General features: G+C 35.2%; 1 long non-coding RNA gene across 3 annotated transcripts in view; it reads left to right on the top strand.

Annotated features, from left to right (window-relative positions):
- Nucleotides 1–1,056: 1,056 nt before the first annotated feature.
- LOC306665015 overlaps nt 1,057–22,540 on the top strand; it is a 63,822-nt gene continuing 42,338 nt past the window's right edge. The window contains exon 1 of one of the 3 annotated variants that reach the window (XR_013764891.1): nt 1,057–1,422. This is a non-coding gene — a long non-coding RNA (uncharacterized lncRNA). The remainder of the gene's footprint in view (nt 1,423–22,540) is intronic. The other 2 variants (XR_013764892.1, XR_013764893.1) reach the window with 2 other exon arrangements.

Raw genomic sequence — 22,540 nt, forward strand, 5'->3', positions numbered from 1 at the left:
CTAATTCTTGATATGTGCCTAATTCTGAAATATTCCACAAGTTCATACATTAATTTGGCAGTTTATTTTCCTAGTTATTCCAAGGTTACTTGAGAATGTTTTTATTTTCTTTTTTCCATTTTCTGTCTTATAAATTATCTGATTATGTATAATGTTTCTAAAAACAGAAAAGAATCAATATTTTTAAAAGTTTAATCAAGAAAAAGGCATCTAAATTGTTTAGGTAACTGTAGTGACATAGACCAGAGAAGTTCTCAAAGGACCTAGCTGTTTGTTCTCAAAGTTCAGATCCTTTCTGGGGAGTTACTTTAATGAAAATTATTATAACTACATACAAGCTTATGTTCTGAATATATCAGCTACCAAGAAAATGAGTTATTTTTTAGATGGAGTTGCCTGGATACAAGAATCTTAGAGAATACAAATGAACTTGGAGGAATTAGTAATACTTTCAAAACAATAGAGAAATGAAACTAAGAGTGAAAGAGGTAATTGAAATCTGTCTTTGATGGGAATAGTATCTAAAAGGAATATTTTAAGTATCTGCTGGCAGCTTTTAAAAATATTAACGATTACTGAAATGGAGAAATGTCAACAGTACTGGATGAATAAAAACTACCCCCCTAATGAGGTTTTATGAGGTGAATAATTGTTTTGTACATTTTCTAATCTTATTTTTCTATTTAAACTAAGAGTTTTTTTTTAAAGTGCAAAGAGTGTTTAAATGTTCACAGGAGACTTGTGGTAAATTCAGAATATGATATAATTGACCACTTAAAGAGAAATGCCTTCTTCAACCTTTTTTATTTTGCAATGCTAGGGATTGAACCCAGGGCCTTGTGCTTGCAAGGCAGGCACTCTACCAACTGAGCTATATCCCCAGCTCCACCTTCTTCAACCTTAAAAATGAATAGGGAAATAATAACTGGCATTCTCTATGGCATGTCTCTTTAAAATTAGAAAAAAAAAAAGTAGAATATTTACTTAAGATATAATCTTGGTCGTCAATGTTGCCATTTACAAAAGAGACAAATACAGACATAATGTGTTCAGAGAGAGTCCCTGATGCACACAGCGGGTGTAGTATGTTCTTCTGAGTTGCATAACTACTTTGAGAGAAGTTTTCTTTGTAATCACAAATGTTTTGGGCACTTCCAGGACACTCTATCATTTGGCGCTGTGATTTCTAGCATGCCTGGAGAAATGTGCCATTGGGGTGCTGTTTTTGAAGAGCATTCTGATTTCTGCTGGGTTACCCCCCTGGAATGGAAGACTCTGACCCACGAGTCACATTCCATCTGTCTGCATGTCCGTTTTTCACTTCAATCTCTTTTAATGGGAATGAGGTGAGTCACCTTGCATGTATGTCAGCTGACATTCGTGTCATGGAAACTTAAATGAATTGGGCTTGAAATTAAAAAGGTAAGTGTGATTTAATGAACTGTGTGTATACTGTTCTGTTTTTAGATTTTTCTCTCCTGTTTTTCTTGTTAGTAGATTCCTCGAGTGTTAAACTAAGTTCCATCTCTGATGCTTAGCCTCTCTTCTGTGAAGTACAGTTATTTGGGATGTACCCAACATCTGAACTCCCAACTGGCTCTGCCATGATCATTATTATGTGGCAGGTAGTATACAAAGTGTATACTAATATTAGCTCCTGGAAACAGCCTTATTAATTTGGAAATTCAGCTGAGAAGGGACATAGACTGACACAAATGCAGATACCATCACAAATACAAACAGGGTGTCTGAGAATAAAGGTCTGTCTCTTAACCATTCTGCTCTATTGGTCCTCAATCACAATTGAAAATACAAAAATCATTCTTTGAATCAATAAAGTAGAAATAAAACTAATTTTTCTTAGCTGATTTGATAATGACTAGTAGTCAAAATAGGTATTGAGCAGTTGTGGATGAAGCTAGTTTTTAATAATAGTTCCTCCCCTCCCTTTAAATGTAACAATAGATTCCTAATACCTAGATGGGCAAATAAAGAATAGAAAGGAAAATTACATGTTTTAGTCATTTCTGTTTATGGCCTCAGTTGAAATTTCCAGAAATCAATAGCTAATAAGTTATGAAACAATTCCAGTTGTTAGAGCAGCCTTGGGTGGCTAGACAAAGGTTAAATATTTCATGATTAAAAGCACCAAAAAAAAAAAAAAAAAAAAAAACCAAAGAATTTTCACTCAATATAAATGTTACCCAAAACATCACTATATATTTTAATTACATCTAATTAAAGAAATATTACTGAATATATTTTAAAGAGGTTTGTCATAAATCAAATTCATCTAAGGTCATTGTATTGAATTCCAACCCTTTTTCATATGGAAGAAGTAGAACTTTATTAAGATTAATATTAACATAAACATACAAAACTTCATTTTTAACTTAAGATATTTTGTCTTAGTTTGGATTATTTTATCAAAACAACACAGATTGGTTGATTTAAACAACAGACACTTATTTTCTCAGTTTCAAAGGTTGGAAAGTCTAAGATCAAGCTGCTGGCAGACTTGGTTCTTCATCCTGGCTGGTACACAGCTGTCTCCTTCCTATGTGCTCATATGGCCTTTCCTTGGTGCATGAGGATGGAGAGAGAAAGATCTGGTATCTTTTCCTATTTATATGAGAACACTAATCTCATCCTAAGGGCCCTACCCTCATGACCTTCTCTAAGCCTAATTAGCTCCCAAAGAAATCAGAACCACATACTATCATGTTGGAGATCAGACCTTCAATATACAAATTTGGGAGGACACACTCAGTGTATAACACACCCCTAGGAAAACTTTTTCACTTGGTGTAGATTTGTCTAGTACTAGTCAGATTATTCTATGATGAGAACTGATGGGGGAGTGGGCATGGGGAAGATTGTTCTTTCAGGCCTTGAGCTCACTTCTAGAAGACTCAGGAAATGATCCCCCTTGAAGGAAACCCAAGGACTGAAGAGCAACATGGTGTCTAAGGGTCAAGCATGAATTTCTTGAGGAGAAAAGTGGAAACACTCAGAGAGGGGGTGCAAGTAGAGAGAAGGGGAAGGAGGAACCGCATTTTGAGGTAGCAAAGGACACTGGGGAGGGTACAGAGCGGTGGCAGGTGAAGAAGGGATGAGAGAAATAGAAAAGGTCAAAGGAAGAGAGGGAAGAAGATGAAGGAAGAGAGCATAGTATTACTTTCTCAGCATTAGCATCCCAAACCCAACACTCTAAAAACAATACCTTTGATACCTGCCATGATATGGCAGGCTCTGGATTCCAATTACCAATGATTTCAATACTCTATCTTCCTCATGAACAAAATCCCCCTTCTTGATGAAACTGAATGAGCATTCATTGTGGATTCTACCTTCTCGGAATGTTCATCATCCCAAACTATAGATGTGATGGTTTGGATATTAGGTATCCTCCAAAACTCAGGCGAGACAATGCAAGAAGTTTCAAGGACAAATGATACGGTCATGAAAGTCTTAACCCAATCAGTGAATTGATACCCTGGTCGGGATTGATCAACTGGTAACTGAAGGTGAGTAGGTTTTGGTTGGAGGAGGTAGGCATTGGGGACATGGCTTTGGGCATATGTTTTATATCTGGCAAGTGGACTCTATCTCTGCTCCTTGATCTTCATGTGACCTGCTTCCCTCTGCCACACTCCTCTACCATAATGTTCTGCCTCACCTCAAGTCCAGAGGAATGGAGACCACTACCTATGGACTAAGATCTCTGAAACCATGAGCTCCCAAATAAACTTTTCCTCCTCTACATTTGTTCTGGTCAGGTCTTTTAGTCATGGTGGCAAAAAAAGCTCAATAAAACAATAGACATAAGCAAACTTGCACAGAGTCTAAGGACCGTTAAGCTGTGGCTCCTCACCTATAACCCAAGTTTACCAAATGTGAGTGAAAGCTAGGATAGTGGTTAGCAACCACTTGTGATCCTGAAATATTTATCAAAGAAACCACAACACAAATGCCTTATATAATTTAAGAGACAGTACATCTGAAATAGTGATATGATTTGGTATTACATAAACACTAAATGAAGAAAATTGGGTGACCACTGCATATGTGACATTCATTCCTGTACACATGTGTATCCGCCATTTAAAGAAAAAGATCCAGGGAGGAGACGTTGCCCTAACTCGGTGATGGCTGAAGAGCTGACTGTTGCTTTTACTATTGAAACAGTGTAAATACCAAAAGGAGAGATCTGCTCTGCTCTGGGGCTAGTGGGGGAAGCAGCAATTAGGTCTAATGGAATCAGTTGAGAAAAGGAACATTCGGCCTATTGGGAAAAACTTCCTCCCAGTGAAAACTATTAGATAATGGAATCATCTCCCAAGAGAAATGGTAGAAATTCTATCTTTGAGAATCATTAGAATTCAGCTGGACACTACAAGACATTCCATCATTTCAGATTTCATGCCCTTTTATATCTAAAGTGCTTCAGAATTTTATTTAATGAAATGTGTTCAAACATCTTCTACAGGGACTATGCATATAGGTATATATAATATAATAGCATAGTATATATAATACATACATATATGCACACATATACATGTATATAATGCATATATAATATATAATACATATGTATACATGCAGACATACATATACATACGTTAGTTTGTAGTCCATATATGTGTATATGTATATATGGAGATGGATTAAAAAAAAGACAAAAAGGGGGAAGCGAAAGAACCAGAATTTGATACTCAAGGTTGTTTTATATGTTTATTTTCAAACTTTCAGGTCATAAATGAAAACACTAAAAACTGTGGTTGATGAATATTAAAGAAATATGCTAAGAAAGCAAGCCCCTCCATTTTCCTTATTATACTAACAATACCCTCAAGAGACAGAAGTAATTCCTTTCAGTTAGTATTGGTTGCCTCTGAAAATAAGCCCAATAGTTTATCTAAAACTCCAATAAAAGCAACAAAAAATGGAGATGACAAATTTAAAATGTTCAGACTCTGTGAGAACTTAAGGTTCAATGACCTCACTAACTTTTTCTTGCGAGAGAAACAATCACTTTCAGAAAACCTATGCCCCATGGAATGACGCAGCTACTTCCTCCTAAACATAGATCACATTATCAGTGTTGCCAAATATATCAACAACCGCCTCACTGTTGAACACCATGTTTATCTAATGGACCATAACAGACGGGGAGAACAAGCACAGTTGGAGACAGCAATCTCTAAAAGTATTTTCCAAACCAGTACTGTTCCTTTTTCTTTCTTTCTTTCTTTCTTTTTTCCTTTTTCAATTAAGGAAAGGGGGTTATTAAGCAAGCCAGAACACTATTTAGATACCTCCACTGAAACAATTTCTTTCTGTTCGAATATAAAATAATTCTGGGAGTCACATTTTTGTATCTTTACAGAGAAACTAGGACAGAGAGGATGGAGGGACATGGAGTGAAGTTTATAAACATCCAATCAAATGTGTCTTGAATTGCACAGAGAAAATTCCTAAGGATCCCAGAAATAAATTATCAACTTTTTTCCTCTACATAATGAAACAATTCAAAGCTGACGATCAGGATGGGGCCAGAGAATATTTTATGTAGCTAATTATAAGAAAAATAATATAATTATTCAAAGTGTTTCATATGATTTAATTTCAGGAACAATACATATTTGTTGTAAAATGTTCTGAAAATGTAGCAAATAAAAAGTAGAAAATAAATCACATATAATCATACAAATACAAAAATAAATACTATTTAGATTTTGGTTTCAGTTTTCCAATTTGATATGTTCTGAAAATAGATATTTTAACAACAAAAATGGAATTATCTTCTGTATATAATTTTGCAAATTTGGGATCATAATTTTAATGCACACTATGTACATGTGTGAAAACTATTTTTCATAGCAGTATTTTTCTGTACCATTATAATTGCTCTATAGCATTGAAGTCCTTCACTTACCTATCCAGTCTCCTATTATTACCAAATGTTTGCAATTAACAGTTCTGTGATGTGTACTCTTACACTGTACTTTTATGCATCTCATAAATCTTTCCCTAGAATAATGTACTTGAAGTGTGCCAAAAGGTAAATAAATCCCATGGATTTGTGATATAGTTAAAATATCTTTCAGAATGTTAGTAATCATTTTCCCTTCTACCAGCAAATGTGTTTTAGTATGGCTTTAGACAGTTTCTTTTGGTTTGTTTCTTTTTTACTGAGTTGAACCTATCAATTCTGCTTTATGCTTGCTTTCTTAGATTCCTGTTAAGGAAAACATTGCTATCCAACATTTTCATTTCATGAAAGTGAAAAAAATTGTATAAATAAAAATTAAATAGTCATTTTTTTTTTCTTCAGTGCTAGGGATGGAACTCAGGGCCTCACACATGATAGGCCAGCATTCTACCACTAAACTACATCTTCAGCCCAACATTTATTTTCTTCCAGAGACTTTATAGACATTTAAGAAAAAAAAAAAAAGAAAAAATATATATATATGTCAACCACAATAACCAAGCTATGGAGCCAACATAGGTGCCCTTCAACAGACAAATGATTTTAAAAATGTGATTTATATACACAATAAAGTGATGAAGAAGAATGACTTTATGTCATTTGCTGGCAAATGAATGGAACTGGAGACTATCATGCTAAGTGAAAGAAACCATTCCCAAAAGACTAAAGGTCGAATATTTTCTCTGATATGCATAAGCTAATCCAAAATAAGTGTTGGGGAGATCTTAAAAAAAGAATAGAAGAAAGATCAATGGAGCGGAAAAGGGGAATGAAGGGAAGGGAGGAGAGATGGGTTAGGGAAAGAGAGTAGAATGAATCTGATCTAATTTTCCTCTATACATTTATGAAAACACCACAGTAAATCTTAACCATCCTGTACATCCACAAAACACTAATTTAAAAAAAGAAAAGCTATAATAGCAGAAAGATCAATAGAGTAGAGGGAAGGGAACAGAGGGAGGGAGGAGGAGAGGGGAAGGGAAAATTCTGGGGTCTGAATTAGAAAGAATTATATTCCATGCCTTTATAATTATGTTAAAATGAATCCAATTTGTTATGTATAACTAAAAAGAACTAACAAAAAATTTAAAAAATTAAAATATATCTATCTGCATCATTACTTTTAGAATTTACATTGACACAAAGTACAAGATAAAGTTGTTATCCAATTTTCTCAGTAATCTATTAAATAATCCACCTTGTCCTCACTAATTTGATGTGCTGACTCATAAAATTATTACATACACACTATTCTTTATTTAATTTATTCTGTAAAATTATTATAAGCACTTCTCTTGCATGTCTGTAAAGAACCCAGGAGTAGCAATTATTTCACCTGTGCAAGAAGTTGAGCAGCTTTTCATCTTCCATGTTTATGTATTCTACATTTTAAAAAAAAGAACTTTAAATATTAATCTTCCCTCAAAATCTTCATCCATGCACGAGTATAGAAATCAGCACATTCTAGCAAGAAAAAAATTATGCAGCAGCCCCACTAGAGTCGAGAGCAAAGTTGCAGGTGAGCATTTATATAAAGGACTGTACCTATAGGACTGTTCTCCCTGACCTCTTGTGGCATCTTGTTTAAAGTTATGGTTCTTGAGTGAGGTCTCCAGTCCGATAGCATCACCTGGGAACTTGTTACACATCTGGACATACAGATTGAACCTCGTAGGTGTGGGGCCAGCAACCTAGCCTCTAACAAGCCTCCCAGGCAGTGCTGATGCACACAGAAATCAAGAACATGGATAAAAAAATCATCAGAAAGAGTCTTAATACAACCCAATAGAACATCAGCTGAGTTATTATTCTAAAGCAATCCCTTATTGGTATACTTAAAAATTGTTATTTAGCTCCATCGTCCTTTCCCCATTTATTACGTACTCATTTATTGAACAGATTTATCTACCCATCTCAAGGATGACCACTGAGTGTGAACTTTGAATAAACCCAACCACTTGCCTTCAAAAACTAAACAACTTTAATTATTGTCGTTTTACCTTTCAGAAAACCCCAGAGAATTAGACTAGTAGTTTTCTCATTTATCAATTTGGTTTTTTTAAATAAATTAATTAAATAAATCCAACTACTCTGCTTCTCAAAATATAAGCTTTTTTGGTAGATAAAGCAATTCTGTGATAACTTCCAAGATAAGATCTTATAAAGATAATGCTAAAATTATTTTCCATTGGATTGGAAAATTAGAGGGCATCAGATATGGAGTCATTGTAAAAAATTCAGGAAGAAGCCCAAGGAAGGCAGTAGCTGTTGGAAAGAAGAGATGACTGATAAAGTAGCACCTAACAGTCCTCATTAAAAGATGGTGGTTATAATGAAGGATGATCAAATGTGATCAAGAGGTTTGTCTCTGGGAAGTGAGAAGGACTGGATGAAATATGAAAGTTAAAAAAAAAGAGCAACAATCTAGGAGATTTGAGGAGGTGGATATAAGTTTTGAAAACTGAAAGCAGGACGAACTTGTGTGTTCAAAACTCAAAAAGAAAAGAAAAAGATAATGTGTTAGTCAGCTTTTTGTCATGATGACCAAAATACCTGACAAGAACAACTTAAAGAAGGAAAAATTTATTTTGGCTCATGGTTCCAGGGGTTCAGTTCACGGTCAGCAGGCTCCCAGACAGAAGCATCATGGTTGAAGGACATGACAGAGGAAAACTGCTCTGCTCATGACAGTCAGGAAGCAGAGAGAGAGAGACAGGAAGAGGACAGGGACAGACATAGTCCCCAAGAGAACACCGCCAGTGACCTACCTCCTCCAGCCATGCCCACTGCCTACAGCTACCACCCAGAAGCCCAAATTATTAACTCATTGATGAAGTCATTGCCTTTGGTATCCAGTCATTTCCCAAAACCCCAACCCTGTACCTTGCTGCTTTGGGGACCATGCTTTGAGCACTTGAGTTTGGAAGGGTCCAGATTCAAACTAGAACAGATACAAATTACTGTTTTACCTAAAGAGGGGCAGGATGAACTCACTGATAAGTTTGGTTTGTACTAAGTATGTTATCTTAGTCTCTCTCCTCTCAGTCTATGACTCTTTCCTCAGTGAGTAAAGAGGGTACCTTTCCCTGATGCAGCATCACCATCTCCCCTCTGGACCCAATCCCCACCCTGACTACACAGTACTTCTGCATCTGTCACTCAAACAATTCTTAAAATAACTACAGGGACCTATGCTATTTTATAATCCAGTACAAACTTATGAATGACATCATGAGGTAAATCTACCCAGCTGGCTCCAAGGGCAAGAGGAGCTACAGAATGATACAGGAAGCTCCTGGACTCCAAAATATTCAGGGGAGAAATCCAAAAAGTATTTTTAAATCTCTGGAAAAAAAAAAAAGAAAAACAGTTCTTCACAACTCAAATCTGACCATATTCCCTTATCAGCTTATCCCTGTTCACCTGGACAACGCTGCTCGTTCTTCAGATAAAAGTTGTGCAACAAAATTGATTCTATTTGCTGGGACCATTCAAATTCTCCTCTGAGAGGCTCTCCTGGCTCCTGGTCTATTCTTTACAGCATTGACCACATTCATGACTTTACATCACATTTATGTGACTAACTTCCATCCCTTTACTCTCCTTGACTCCTCTCTGCTTTTCTGTTTTTGCTCATTTTTAAGTCATCAGTGCCTGCCCCACTGCTAGCACATGGTAGGAGCTTACAAAATATTTACATATTTGTTGAGTAAATACATAACCATTCAGATCCTTGAATAAGCAAAACAACCTCACTGCCCCTAACTTTAAGGTCTTTTTTGCCTTTATTGTCTTCTCTGTCTAGAAAAATTCTTCTCTTAAAATTCATGTCTTGTTCTCAAGTCTGTTAGCAGCATTTGTCCAATTACCAATGGACGACTTCCATCCTACTATCAAAAGCCACTTAGCCATAGCTACTTTTTTTTTTTTTTTTTTTTTCTTTTTCCTGTGGTGCTGGGGATTGAACCAAGGGCCTGGTGCATGCAAGGCAAGAACTCTACCAACTGAGCTACATCCCCAGCCCTGCCCATAGCTCTTATATGTTTACTACTTATTTTCCTCATAGTAGAATAAATCTCTGTGAGAACAATAACTATTTGCTTTAGCACTATCGTTCCAGATTCATTCAGTGGCTGAAAGAGTAAAAACAAGAAATGTTCACCTCTCTCATATTAGAACTGAAAGAGACCCCCACAGAGCTGAGGCACACCAGTCTACCAAGCTGATGGTGGGTGCCAAAATATAAGTATACTACCTATTTTGGAAAGGGAGTTACAAGAAGAGAACTGGCAGGAAGAGAGATCACTGGGAGCTGATAATGCTTACAAACTTAAGAATGGCTCATGTCATTGGCTATTGTAACCAAAATAGATGACATCCCGATTTAGGGAACTGAATAGCATGAGTGGTCAGTGCAAGAGAGACTTTTTCAAATATGAGCTAATAATGTAATGCTAATATGTATAGTTTACTCCTAGTTAAATGCAACAGGTTTCATAAGATTCAGGTAATTATGGTGGAATAAACAAAGAGGCTGCTTGGTTCCATATAAGTAAATCCAATTACTTCCCTCACCAAAGTAGGTTCATTATAAAAGTCACAAGGTCTCTTCTCTGTGAGAGTGATCAGCGTGGAGAGTATGGATATTGTGTACATTGTGGTGTTTGGTTTTGCCCTCCACTGTGACTAAACTGGGTTCCTCCAAAATTCGTATGTTGAAACACCATTACCTCAGATTGTGACTTTATTTAGGGATTGGATCTTTAAATATGTAATGAAGATTAGGTGAAGTGATTGGGATGGGCTCTAATTTTGTTTTACTGGTGTCATGTGAGGAGGGGATTAGGGCACACACTGTGATGAAAGAACAATATAAGCCCAGGGGAGACAGCTGAGAAGAAATCAGTTCTGCAGAAACCTTCATCTCAGATCTCCAGCCTCCAGAACTTTAAGACAATATATCTAGTCTGTGGTATTTTGTTATATCAACTATAAAAATCTAGTACATTCTCCATTTGAAAATGTTTTATTTTAAACTCACGAACTAAGTAAAGTACACAATATCCCAAAGCCTATTTGTTGACTTACTAATGAGAAAGGAAAAGATTGCCAAAGTTAAAAAAGACATCAGCAAACATTAACAACAAAGTAAAATGAACAAAATGTTTAAAATACATTTACTGGGGAAAACTCCATGAACAGAGAGAACCATGGTGCTCTAAGAAAACCCCATAGAAATTCCACCTCATGTGAACTGGCACCTGAGAGGATACATTTATTCACATTGATAAGAGACAAGATACAACTCGACACACAGAGGAACGTGTCTATTCCTGGTATCAGAGTGAGTCCTAAAACAATTGACAAGCAGTAGAGATTTGAGAAGTCAGAGTATCATAAATAAAACTGTCAAGAAGCTTTATATCATAAACATGATACTTTTTAAAGATAACTCATAGAAGTCTTAAAAAAAAAGAGAGACTAAAATATAAAGTGGAGGCAAGAAGCAAAGAAAAGAGAGAGAGTTATTACATAATGTCATTGATCCAAGCCAAGGGACCTCTTTTTAAAGGTCTAAAGAAATAGCTGAAGTTTTAACATAAAATGCATTGAACCCAAACATTTAAAAACAAAATTGTAAAATCAAATTTTTAAATATATGAGGATTTCCAAATTTTATTATGATGTTCTCCAGTCAACTGTATCTTCTATATATGAAGGCTGCTATGTGTCAATTTTATGTTATCTAGGTCAAAGAACATTTTAACATATTTGATATGATGCATGTGGTACATCCAAAAGAAAAGATCCCAAAGATGTTTAAAGATCTTAACTTGCTCCAGAAAAAAGGTGACAAAGCAATGAAGGAGAGGGTATGGCAGAGCCATGATAGCTTTGTGAGTTACAGAGTCATAGGTTTTCTAACAATTTATATAGGTATTGCCAGAGAGCCACCCCGAATAGAAAACCTTGAGGAATGTAATGCCCAAAGTTGAAAACTCAAAACACTGTGTAAGCTCCTTACTTTTTGGCATTACAATTCCTAAATTATAACCCAGAGGCATATTTTTGCATCAGCAATTTGTTGTTTTAAAAGTACAAGGTTATATCTAAATGATGGCAGATAAACAATTTCACACACTCAGTGAAAGAAATCTGCTACCAGAGGGAAGTAAAATCCTTCATCAGATGCTTGACATTATGAAGAGAGCACTTTTTCACTCTTTCAAGAGATTAAATCACTGCTTCCTTTAGAAAAGACCTAATAAAACATATCAAGTTGCTCACCTCAACATGAATCCATTGCTCAATAAAATATGGCCATACTTGACCATTAAAAAAGTGTTTCTGGGGAATGCAAATAAGTAGTCATGTTAGTATCTTCAGAGAAACTTCTTTAACATTTCAAATAGAATAAAAGTCTATTGATTAACACTTAATTAAAAAGATAAAGCAAGCCAATGTGATTTCACACTTGAAAGAAGAATTATGACAACTTAATTTAATGCCAAAATAAGAACTTTACTTTTAATAGAATAGTATGGGAATGTTAGGGAGGGCACATTGAGTAGTAAAAACCAGGATGTTTATCATATTGATAGACCATAATAAATTTTTACAACATTCTGCCAGCATGGGAAATCTGAAAATAAATTTGAGTAGAATATATAAAAGCCTGAGTTTCAGTTCACAGAGGAGGGAAATCGATTGTTTAAGTCATGCAAATTAAAACTATATTTTAAATTTCCCATCATTAAATATTCCACTGCCTAACAGTATAGATCTTGTGACATGTATTTAGGTATTTCTTATGCAGTACAACTGAGTAAATTCAGTATCCTTAGAGTTTTCAGATAATACATCAAATAAAGAGTTGTGCAATTAGTTTAATTATTAGACAAATAACTCATCTTCTTCCTTGAAACTGAAACAATCATTTGATCTAAACCTATTGCATTGAGTTGATATACTTTGAATGAAAGTATCATCATATTCCATCAATATAAAAGATATTAACCATGATGCTCTGATTCACAGATCAGCATTTGTGGGATAAAGGAACAGGGGTAGTGAACCTGCACTGCTACTGTAGGCAAAACTGCCAAAAAGTAACAATGACCCACCCGACTTTATTACTATTTGAAGATTGAACTCAGGGCCTTGCACATGCTAAACTATACTTAATTAGATTTCTAACTTTGCATCTTCAAACAGTGAATTTAAAAAAATAAATAAATGCAACCAATATACACATGTCAAACCTTAAAGATGATGCTATTTCAGCAGTTCCACAGGCTGAAATTCATCTTTGAATGTGTCTATTTCTGGTATCAGTGTAAGTATACTGAGTTGGATATTCAAATGCAAAACTGTAGTCCAACTTGTTGATTTAGAAGCTCTGGAACTCTAGTTAGTGACTGAACTCTTCAAAGCCAAGCTTCTTCATGTATAAAATGACCATAATTGTACTTCCCCTCCTCATCTCACAATAAGATAGAAACATCAGATAATAGTATTATGAGTAAAAATTCTGACTCGAATATGAACCAGATGCTCCTAATGGATATATTACATTGGGCTAATCATTTCATCTTTAGGGGCCTCAGTTTGGAAATAGCAAGAGCAATAGTAATAGCATTACACATGTGTTAGGCACTAACAGTCAGGCAGTGTGGCATGTGTTTCAAATAAATTAACCCATTCGGTTCTTAAAATGAACACTGTCCCCATTGCCTCTTAGATTTCCAGGTACATAGTAAACATTCTGTTGAATAAAAGTTGAGTACACAAAATGGAAAATAATGATTTGAAATGTAAGATTTGGTCATATTTCTCTGCAAGAGAAAATAACTGAATTTACTTCAATTACAAGGAAGAAAAAGAGGAAAATCTCTATATAAATAACACAAATGTGAAAGGGTGTGGTATATTTCTGACTTTCTTTTGAAAATGAATTAATAACAAAAGTATGTGAAAAACAGAAAAAATAAGAGAACAATAAATATGTGGAACAGTCCAGGCAGTTAGAATTTGCTATTAAAGTTGACCTAAAAATTAAAACAAAGTTTCATATGTGGTGATAGAAGTCTTTAAGTTAAAGGCTCCTTTCTAATTTTTTTCTTTAGCGATGTCTGGTTAATGATACTCTAGTTAAAGACACTCTAAAAATGGGCAGTGAACTGGAGGACAGATTGTACACTAATAACTTAAGGAGAACCATGATCCACTTTCAGGATTTAACATCAAGAGTGGCAAGAAGGAATAATTATACCGGAATACACACACACACATAAACACACCGAGATAGTTTGAAAACATTTAATGGTAGTGAAGAGTAAATTATTTAACTCTAACCAGGGATAAGAGCCTTTTGGTAGCTATCACTTACTGCTGTAAATCTGCTGAAGTTTGCATTTCCTGGCTGCTGGCTCTGTTTATTTAAAGTCATTCTAAATGCTCTGCTAGAAAGGATTTCAGTGGTGCTGCCAAATATTCACTAGATTAAAAATGTGCTCTGCTGATAATATTTTTATAAACATAGCAAACTGAGCAAGAGCAATGTTCTTTAGATATCAATTTGCTGCTCTTCCAGAGTCAGGCTTTCTACTAGGTCTTATCAATCAACAAATTTTATTCAATTTGGTTATTTCTGGTGAAATAGACTAAAAACCTTACATCAAATTCCCCTCATAGGTTAAGTGCTGAATTAAGCCTCTCTAACTCATAAAGCCATAAGGAGAATTCATCAGCGTGAATGTTGGAATATCTAAAGAGTTATTTAGAAATATCCATAAAGAAAAGAGAAGTAATAAATGACATAATATCAAATGTAACTGGTAGGAAAGGACCCAGATTTAAAATATCTTCTCTCAATTCTAACACTCAGGTAGAAGTTGCTTTCGCCATCAGTAAAGCAGTCCTAGTTAAGGAAGTCTTGGACTTTCCATTATCCCCTTAGCTGTGTCCTGGGATGTGAAAACCACAGGAGTTTCATAAACACAAATCTTGCTTACAATACGCTTCATTAGTGGAAGAGACCAATCTACACTGAAAACCAAGGAATAGCTTGAAAACAGGAATGGAGAGCATACAATAAGAAATGAAGAAAAGGCGATAGAAAATCAGGTAAGGTAAGGATGTCAAACCCAAGAGGATTAAAAGAAGTTCAACTTCAAAGTAGCAAAATAGATAAATGTGACACCATTGATAAATCCTCCCTCCTTTCTCCCAACCCCGGACTTTTTCAGGTACTTTCAAATGAGTTACCATGCCCCAAACTGTCATGGTTACAAATTTCATTTGGAGATAGGATGGAGAGTTTTAATATTATTTTATTTTTTTCTTTTTCACTTTATAAAATAAATATGAACCAATGTTATAAAGAGCAAAATTACCTGATTTTTTATACTAAATTTTAGACTTGTATAGGGTCACTTTATGCTTTCGCCCCAGGCTTTTGTCTTCATCCTTTCTAGTTAGAGCCACTTGGAATAGCATAGAAGAGTAATTATTTCAGTCACTGAAAAGGGAATGATATTTGAGAGTAAGTTCAAGAGAAGTTTCTTAATTCATTCCAGGTATTTAGACTTCCATCCAGTAACTGCTACTAACTTTTTAACAGGACCTCATTAGAATAGAACAGGCATGGCCTTTTGACTTGCAGCAAAGATAACTAAGATATCGAGTCATGTCTCAATTTATTAGAAAGAGAAAGAGAAAGATCGAGGGAAATATATTTAGAAAACAGATAAAATTAATTCCATTTTTCTAAATATAAAACTTGAGATATAAGAGGACAAACGATAAGAGTCAGTTCAGTTCAGGGCAGCACCATCTTCAGTTATATTTTTTCTAGATTTAGTTAATATGTTATATAATTTAACCCCATCCAGCCTAAGAATATTGACTATGGAATGTTTATAAGCAGACATGACCTAATTCCAGCCCCAAATTACCACCACCATAAACTACATTTTATGAAAGCTAAGCACCATCCTTACTTAGAAAAGAACTTCAATTGCATTATTGACTGGGGTTCAGGTTTATTTCACCAGAAGGAACCTAACAGAAGCCAAGTACCAAATACAGAAGGTGAAGGAAAAAAGGGTTGGGAGTTTCTGTCTAGCTTCAGGGAGCAAATTCATCATGAAAAATGAAGAAGCCTAAGCACATTGAGTTAGATGCTAGAATAGGGTCGGACAGTGGCAGGAGAGGATACAAATAGCTGTTATAAAAACCCTATTGTGTAGAGCCCTCTGGGGTGTAAGACTAGGTAGACTAAAGCTTAACAAAACTAATAACACTTTTAAACCCAAGCTGTGCTGCCGTGGAGACCCTCCGAAAGAGCCCAAATCAGCAGACAGAACTAATTCCCTACAAGTTGCCAGAGGGCAATGTGGAGCAGGCCCAAGCAGGGTATAGCTGCACTACCTCAGGTGGTGGCCAAGCAAAAGTAAGTAGAGTTCAGCCTCGGATAGCACGTCAAGTGATCATGGCAGCCCTGGGAAATGGTAGCGCTCAGCCTAACCAAGTGACAGAGTGACAGCAAGACTGTTGAGAGCTGCTTCCTTAGCAGACTAGACCAAAGGCATCAGAGAAGAGAGGAAATCGTGATATTTGCATGGATCCTGAGTCCTTGAAGTATGAAACATAAAAAATAGCCAGACAATAAAAGCCCAGCATGTGTATCCAGATATCATGGCACCCACACCTAGAAAATATCTGGGAGGTTCAGAAGGGAGAGATAAGAACAGATATGAGATATTGTCAAGGTGGAATTGAAAAGACTCAGGAAGCAGTAAGAGAATGGTGCCAAGAAAAAGGAACACTCAAAGATGACAGTGATGTCTTAAATTAGGCTCCTGTTGGAGGGTTGGTTGACTTATTTTTATAATTGGAAATATATATATAAATATATATATGAATATATAAATATGAATATATATATATATAAATTGGAAATATATATATATAAATGCTGGTTGATTTCAATGTCATCTGGTTTTCAGATTCGTACATAGAATACAATGTTTCAAAACTAATCTACTCTTTCATCTCAAGGTGCTTCCTTTGCGCTTATGTGCATTCTCTCTGAATGTGATTATCACATTAGAGCATTACTGTCATTTCAGACTAGTCCTGTCTCCTTGTCATTCATATCCAGTATCTGAACTCTCTAGATTCCGCCTTATCAGTGCCTGATATTTGTCCCCTTTTCTGCATTCTTATTGTCCACTTATAAAACATACACCATTCATACCTCTTGAGGGTTTTAAAATACCTTTTACTGGTCACCCCTTATTCATGGTTTTACCTTCCATTATGTTAGTTACTTGAGTCAACCTCAGTCTGAAAATATCATATGGAAATTTCCAGAAATAAGCAATTTAAAGTTTTCAATTGAATGCCATTCTGACTAATGTCCCACCCAGGATGTGAATAATACCTTCACCCTTTGTCCAGAGTATCCACATTGTATATGCAACTCATCCATTACTGACTTAATAGCAATCTTATTTATCAGATACACTGTGGCCTCGCATAATGCTTGTGTTCAAGTAATCTTTATTTTACTTAATAGAAGCCCCCCAAAACAAGAATAGTGAAGCTGGCAATTCAAATAAACCAAAGACAAGCCGTAAAGTTCTTCCTTTAAACAAAAAGGTAAAAGTAGAATAAGATATTTTGAAACATAAGACAGATAATTTTCACATAGATTTTATTACAGACTATTGTTATAATTGTCCTGTTATTAATCTCTTACTGTTCCTAATTTATAAGTTAATCTCTATCATGAGAGCATGTATATATAGGGAATGTTATGGTGTGATCTGGGACTATATCCCAAAAAGTTCTTATGTTAAGCAATGCATCAATGCTGAGGGGTGATTGGGATATGAAAGATGTAACCTCATCAGTGGATTAATCCATTTGATGAATTAATAATGTGAATGGACTACCTGGTAGCAACTTAGGCAGGTGGGTATGGAGTTAAGCCACATACCTTTGTGTTTCTGGCTCCCTGTCCTGCTTCCTGGTTACCCTGAGTTGACCAACTTTCATCTGCCACCTCCTTCTACCATGATGTTTCTACCTTAGAACCATCCTGTGAGAGAATAAACCATGGACCAAAATAAACTTTTCCAAGAATTGAAGTCAGCATTCTATAGCAATGCATGCAAATCCATGTTTGTATCTGCAGAGTTCACAATATCTAAATGATGGAATGAGCTTAGGCACCCATCAGTGGATGAATAAAGAAAATATAGTGTGTATACACACACACATACACACACACACACACACATATGCACGCGCGTGCACGTGCATAATGGAGTTTTATTCAGTCATAAAGAAAAATGAAAACATGTCATTTGCAGGAAAATGGATGGAACTTGAAAGCATTATGTTAAGTGAACTAACTCAAACTCAGAAAGTCAAGGATTGTATGTTTTCTCTCATATGTGGAAGCTCGAGAGGAAAACGGAAAATAAAAACAGTGTGGGACATTTGCATGAAAAGAGAAGGGAGACCAGCAGAGTAGAGGAGGGGGACCAGTAGGTGGGGAGGAAAGGAGGAGAAGGGGAGATTCTGGGGAATGAAATTGATCAATTTATATTGTCATGTTCTGTGCATGTATGAATACGTAACAACAGATCCCACTATCATGTATAATTAAAATACACTCATAAAAATTTTTTAAAAACTTTTCCTTTTCTAAGTTGTTCTTATCAGGTATTTTGGTCACAGTGACGAAAAACTGACAATACAGGAAAAAACGTTGCATATAGCATATACCGGGGCTTCTACAATTCATGATTTCGGGCATCTACTTGGAGTCTTGGGATTTATCTCCCACAGATAAGGTGGAGCTATGATATTTTGCTCATCATCCACAAACAAGCAGTAATCAAACTTCTTTTCTGATCTTCTAGAGCATAGTACTTTTTGGTTACCTCTTTTAAGGTCATCATTGCTTTATATTTATAATTTTTATAGACATCAGCTCCTCCATTAGCTTGTAAGTTTGTGGCAAGAATCTATAATAATTCATTCATTTTAAACAAATTCTATGGTAGCTACAGAATAAATATTTGTTTGACTTAAATGAGCAGATAAAAATGAATAAATGAAAATCTATATATAAGCCTATGTATTAATGTGCTAAAAAATAATCAATGTCCATTTTTAGTATAGTATCTTTAATTATTTACATTGACATTTATAGGGTCCTCATGTAAATATACATTGCCCTCTCATTCTCCTACCTACAGATGTTTAGGAGTATGTACTAGTCAACTCTTTGTCACTATAATGAAATAGTGAGATAGACTAACTAATGAAGAAAACAGGCTTATTTAGCTTTTGGTCCTGGAGGTTCAAAGTTCAAATGGCAGAGTATAGGCTCTGTGGCCCCTGCTGCCCCTTAGCTTCAACACTTCATGATGTATATATAGCAAGAGCAGGAAGATGATATCCAGAGCCTGGAAGCAAAGAGAGCTGGGTGGATCCAGGGTTGCTCCTTTTATAACAACCCTCTTATAAAAACTCAAGATGCTGCCCAAGAACTACCTTTGGAAAGCATACCCTAATGACCTGAGATCTTCTCATTAGACCCTACCTCTTAAAGTTTCCAAAGCACCTCCCAATAGCACATTTGGGCACCAAGCCTCCAATCACATGAGCCCTTGGGAGATACCCAAATTATATCCAAATCACAGCCAAAGATCTACATGCATATACTCACACATATGTATTTTGCTCTGCTGTTCCAATGAGTCAGCCTATAACAGTACTAGACTTCATCAAAAGACCTGAGCTTCAGTTTGACTTTGCCAGTTATGAGCCATGTAATCAGGCTAAGTTACTTTAGTTCTTTGGGTCTAAAGAACTTTTCTTGTGTAAATGATTTAATTTCTAGATTTGTCCTGAGGCTAAAATGATATGAGGAGTAAGATGGTGTTGTCTATTCAAACTAGATCCCCATACTTTGTCTGCTTAACAATTAATGTCTGCAAAGTGGAAATTGATTGCACATTTTCCTTTTACTTTTTATCTCTTCCTTTTATTGCTTTGTCCTTTCCTCCCACTCTCCTTCTTTCTATTTGCTCAAACTACTGTTTAATTTACTGTATTAGAAAAAAATATGGAGCTAGGAGCCAAAGATTTATGTGCTACAGTTTAATAGTTGAATGACCTTGTGAAGCACACTTAGTGTTTACAAATCTCAGTTTCCTTTTCGATATAATGAAAAATATGAAAACCATAAATATTTATTAATCTATATGGTTTTATTAAGTTAAAAAAATAACACGAGGTCACTATGACTGCCCCAGTTGTTCCTAATACTGTCTTCTGAGATCTTGCTCTTGACTTTGAGTATAATATAAACAGGATTTTTCACAGGTTGTATTTCTTCAGAAAAACCTAAACCTGAAGTTTTATTTTAAATTCACAAATACCCATATGAATCTATTGACTTAATGGAGTGGAGCATCGATTGGCAAGGGCAGTGTACAACAGCGTCAAAGCAATTGATATTTACCTCTGTAATGCTGGAGTAACTACTTGAACACTGATACAAATATATTACGGGGAATAAACAAAAATTCAGTCCCTGAATAATGAAAGCACCAAGGCAGAATGACTGAGGAAAAATAAGGTTTCCATTTTAACCATTTTATCCAGCTCTGAATCTTCCACAGTCCTCAGTCTTCTAGAAACAGGTGGACATGCTGGGCATTCGGCAGAAAAGCACCAGTCGATTGAGCCCTCCCTTCACACTGCCTCAGAATCAGTACAAATGCTTTCTACTCTTTGCGAATGCTCAGAGAAAACGAGATCGAATGAAAATTAGCAAAATGCTCCAAAGCACTTTATTATTTAGCGTATTTAGTTTCATCAATAAAATCTGAAAATAGGAGCTGTCAGATATGCAAATATTCAAGAATTGGCTAGTATTTTGCTTAGCTCTTCATCATAAAATTTTTGCATGTTCTGGCAAATCATCCTAGCTGAAAGAAAACTAATTTCCACAAACTGCTATTTGCTCTGTTCTTCCAAAAGTCTGTCATTACCACCTGTACACATTAGCTAATTATCTCCTGTCTGTTGTTTAAATAAATGTATTTTGTTTACATTTATCTGTACTGCTAAGAGATCTTCAAAAATAATTGATTATGGAAAACTCAGTTACAAAAAATAGAAACTTGTAGAAAGTAAATATAATTCAAGGAGACAATGGTAGCTTAAAGAATTGTGATAGTTTAAAGAATTGTGAGAAATAAAGGTGAAAAAGGAAGGACTATATAGGGAAGAGATATTCACATATTATCCATTTTTTTAAAAGGATTTAAATTTTGTTAATGAAGACATATTTTTGTGAGGTGGAAACAAACTCATAGGGAAAAGGAAAACTTACTTTTTTATACAAGTTATGTCCATTAAGAATTCCTTGAGAAGAGTATGTGATGCACTTCTGAAGGAAAGTCCTGGATTTGCACTAGACTGCTATGTAAGTGAGAATAATAATCTTATTGAATGAAGGCACTGAGATATCTTGGCTACTTTTTAACATAGCCATAATTAAGTACCCTGAAAAATACAATAATTAAATGTTAATTAATAAAGCAAAAATCATAAGTGCCATAGAAGTTTAAAACAAATGGAAATCTGTTAACACTTAAATATCATGAGCTCTAATACTCCATAGCGAACTACTTTTTCACACTGTTTTTAAATGGGTTAAAGCCATTTTCTAAAAAAAGAAAAAGAAAAAAATCTGGAAAAGAAAGAAATTGAGGTAGAGTTTGGAGGCGAGTATTTGTAAGTAAGTGGGTAAGGTTGGCATTGGTCTAATTATATTCTTTTGCTCTAAAGTAGAAGATTTTGACAAATATCATATCTTTACTTTGAAAGACACATATGCAAATCTGAAACCTGGGAATTATACTAGTTCTTTCGAGGTAAAACAAAGGCCAAGACATGCAGATTAAGAAGTTTGCTTAGATATTTTAGTGGCTACGAACTTAGCATATATATTTTAGTAAGTACATCTCAGACATTTCTCAACAACACTATTCCAAAATATAGAATTAGGACAAGTTCTGATCAATCATGGAAGACTAAGAACATGAAGAAAAAATTAATTGCTGGCAGCTGTCTGAAAATATCAGTCATTTATGACTTCTCCCATTCTGTTCAGATTGTTAAGTGACTTATTTACAAGAGCAATCAATGCTAACTTAAATCTTTAAAATTATTTCTTGGATCTGCCCACGTTCATAATCCGATTCTCAGACTCCTCTCTCCTCTCCCACCTTACCATCAGATTCTTTATTCCCCTTAATATTTTGAATATATATCTACCTTATAAACTATTTTTATAAACTTTTTATTGTAGTGTAAATGTATAAATCTTCAATGTGAAGTGTAAAGAATTTTTAAGTGAACGTAACACTGTGACACTACCTAGATCAAGCTGTAGAATATTGCCAGGACAAAGCCAAACAAAAACATCCTTCCTCATGCCCCCTGCCTCAG

Source organism: Sciurus vulgaris (genome assembly GCF_902686455.1).
Source record: "Sciurus vulgaris genome assembly, chromosome: 7".
Classification (NCBI taxonomy): domain Eukaryota; kingdom Metazoa; phylum Chordata; class Mammalia; order Rodentia; family Sciuridae; genus Sciurus; species Sciurus vulgaris.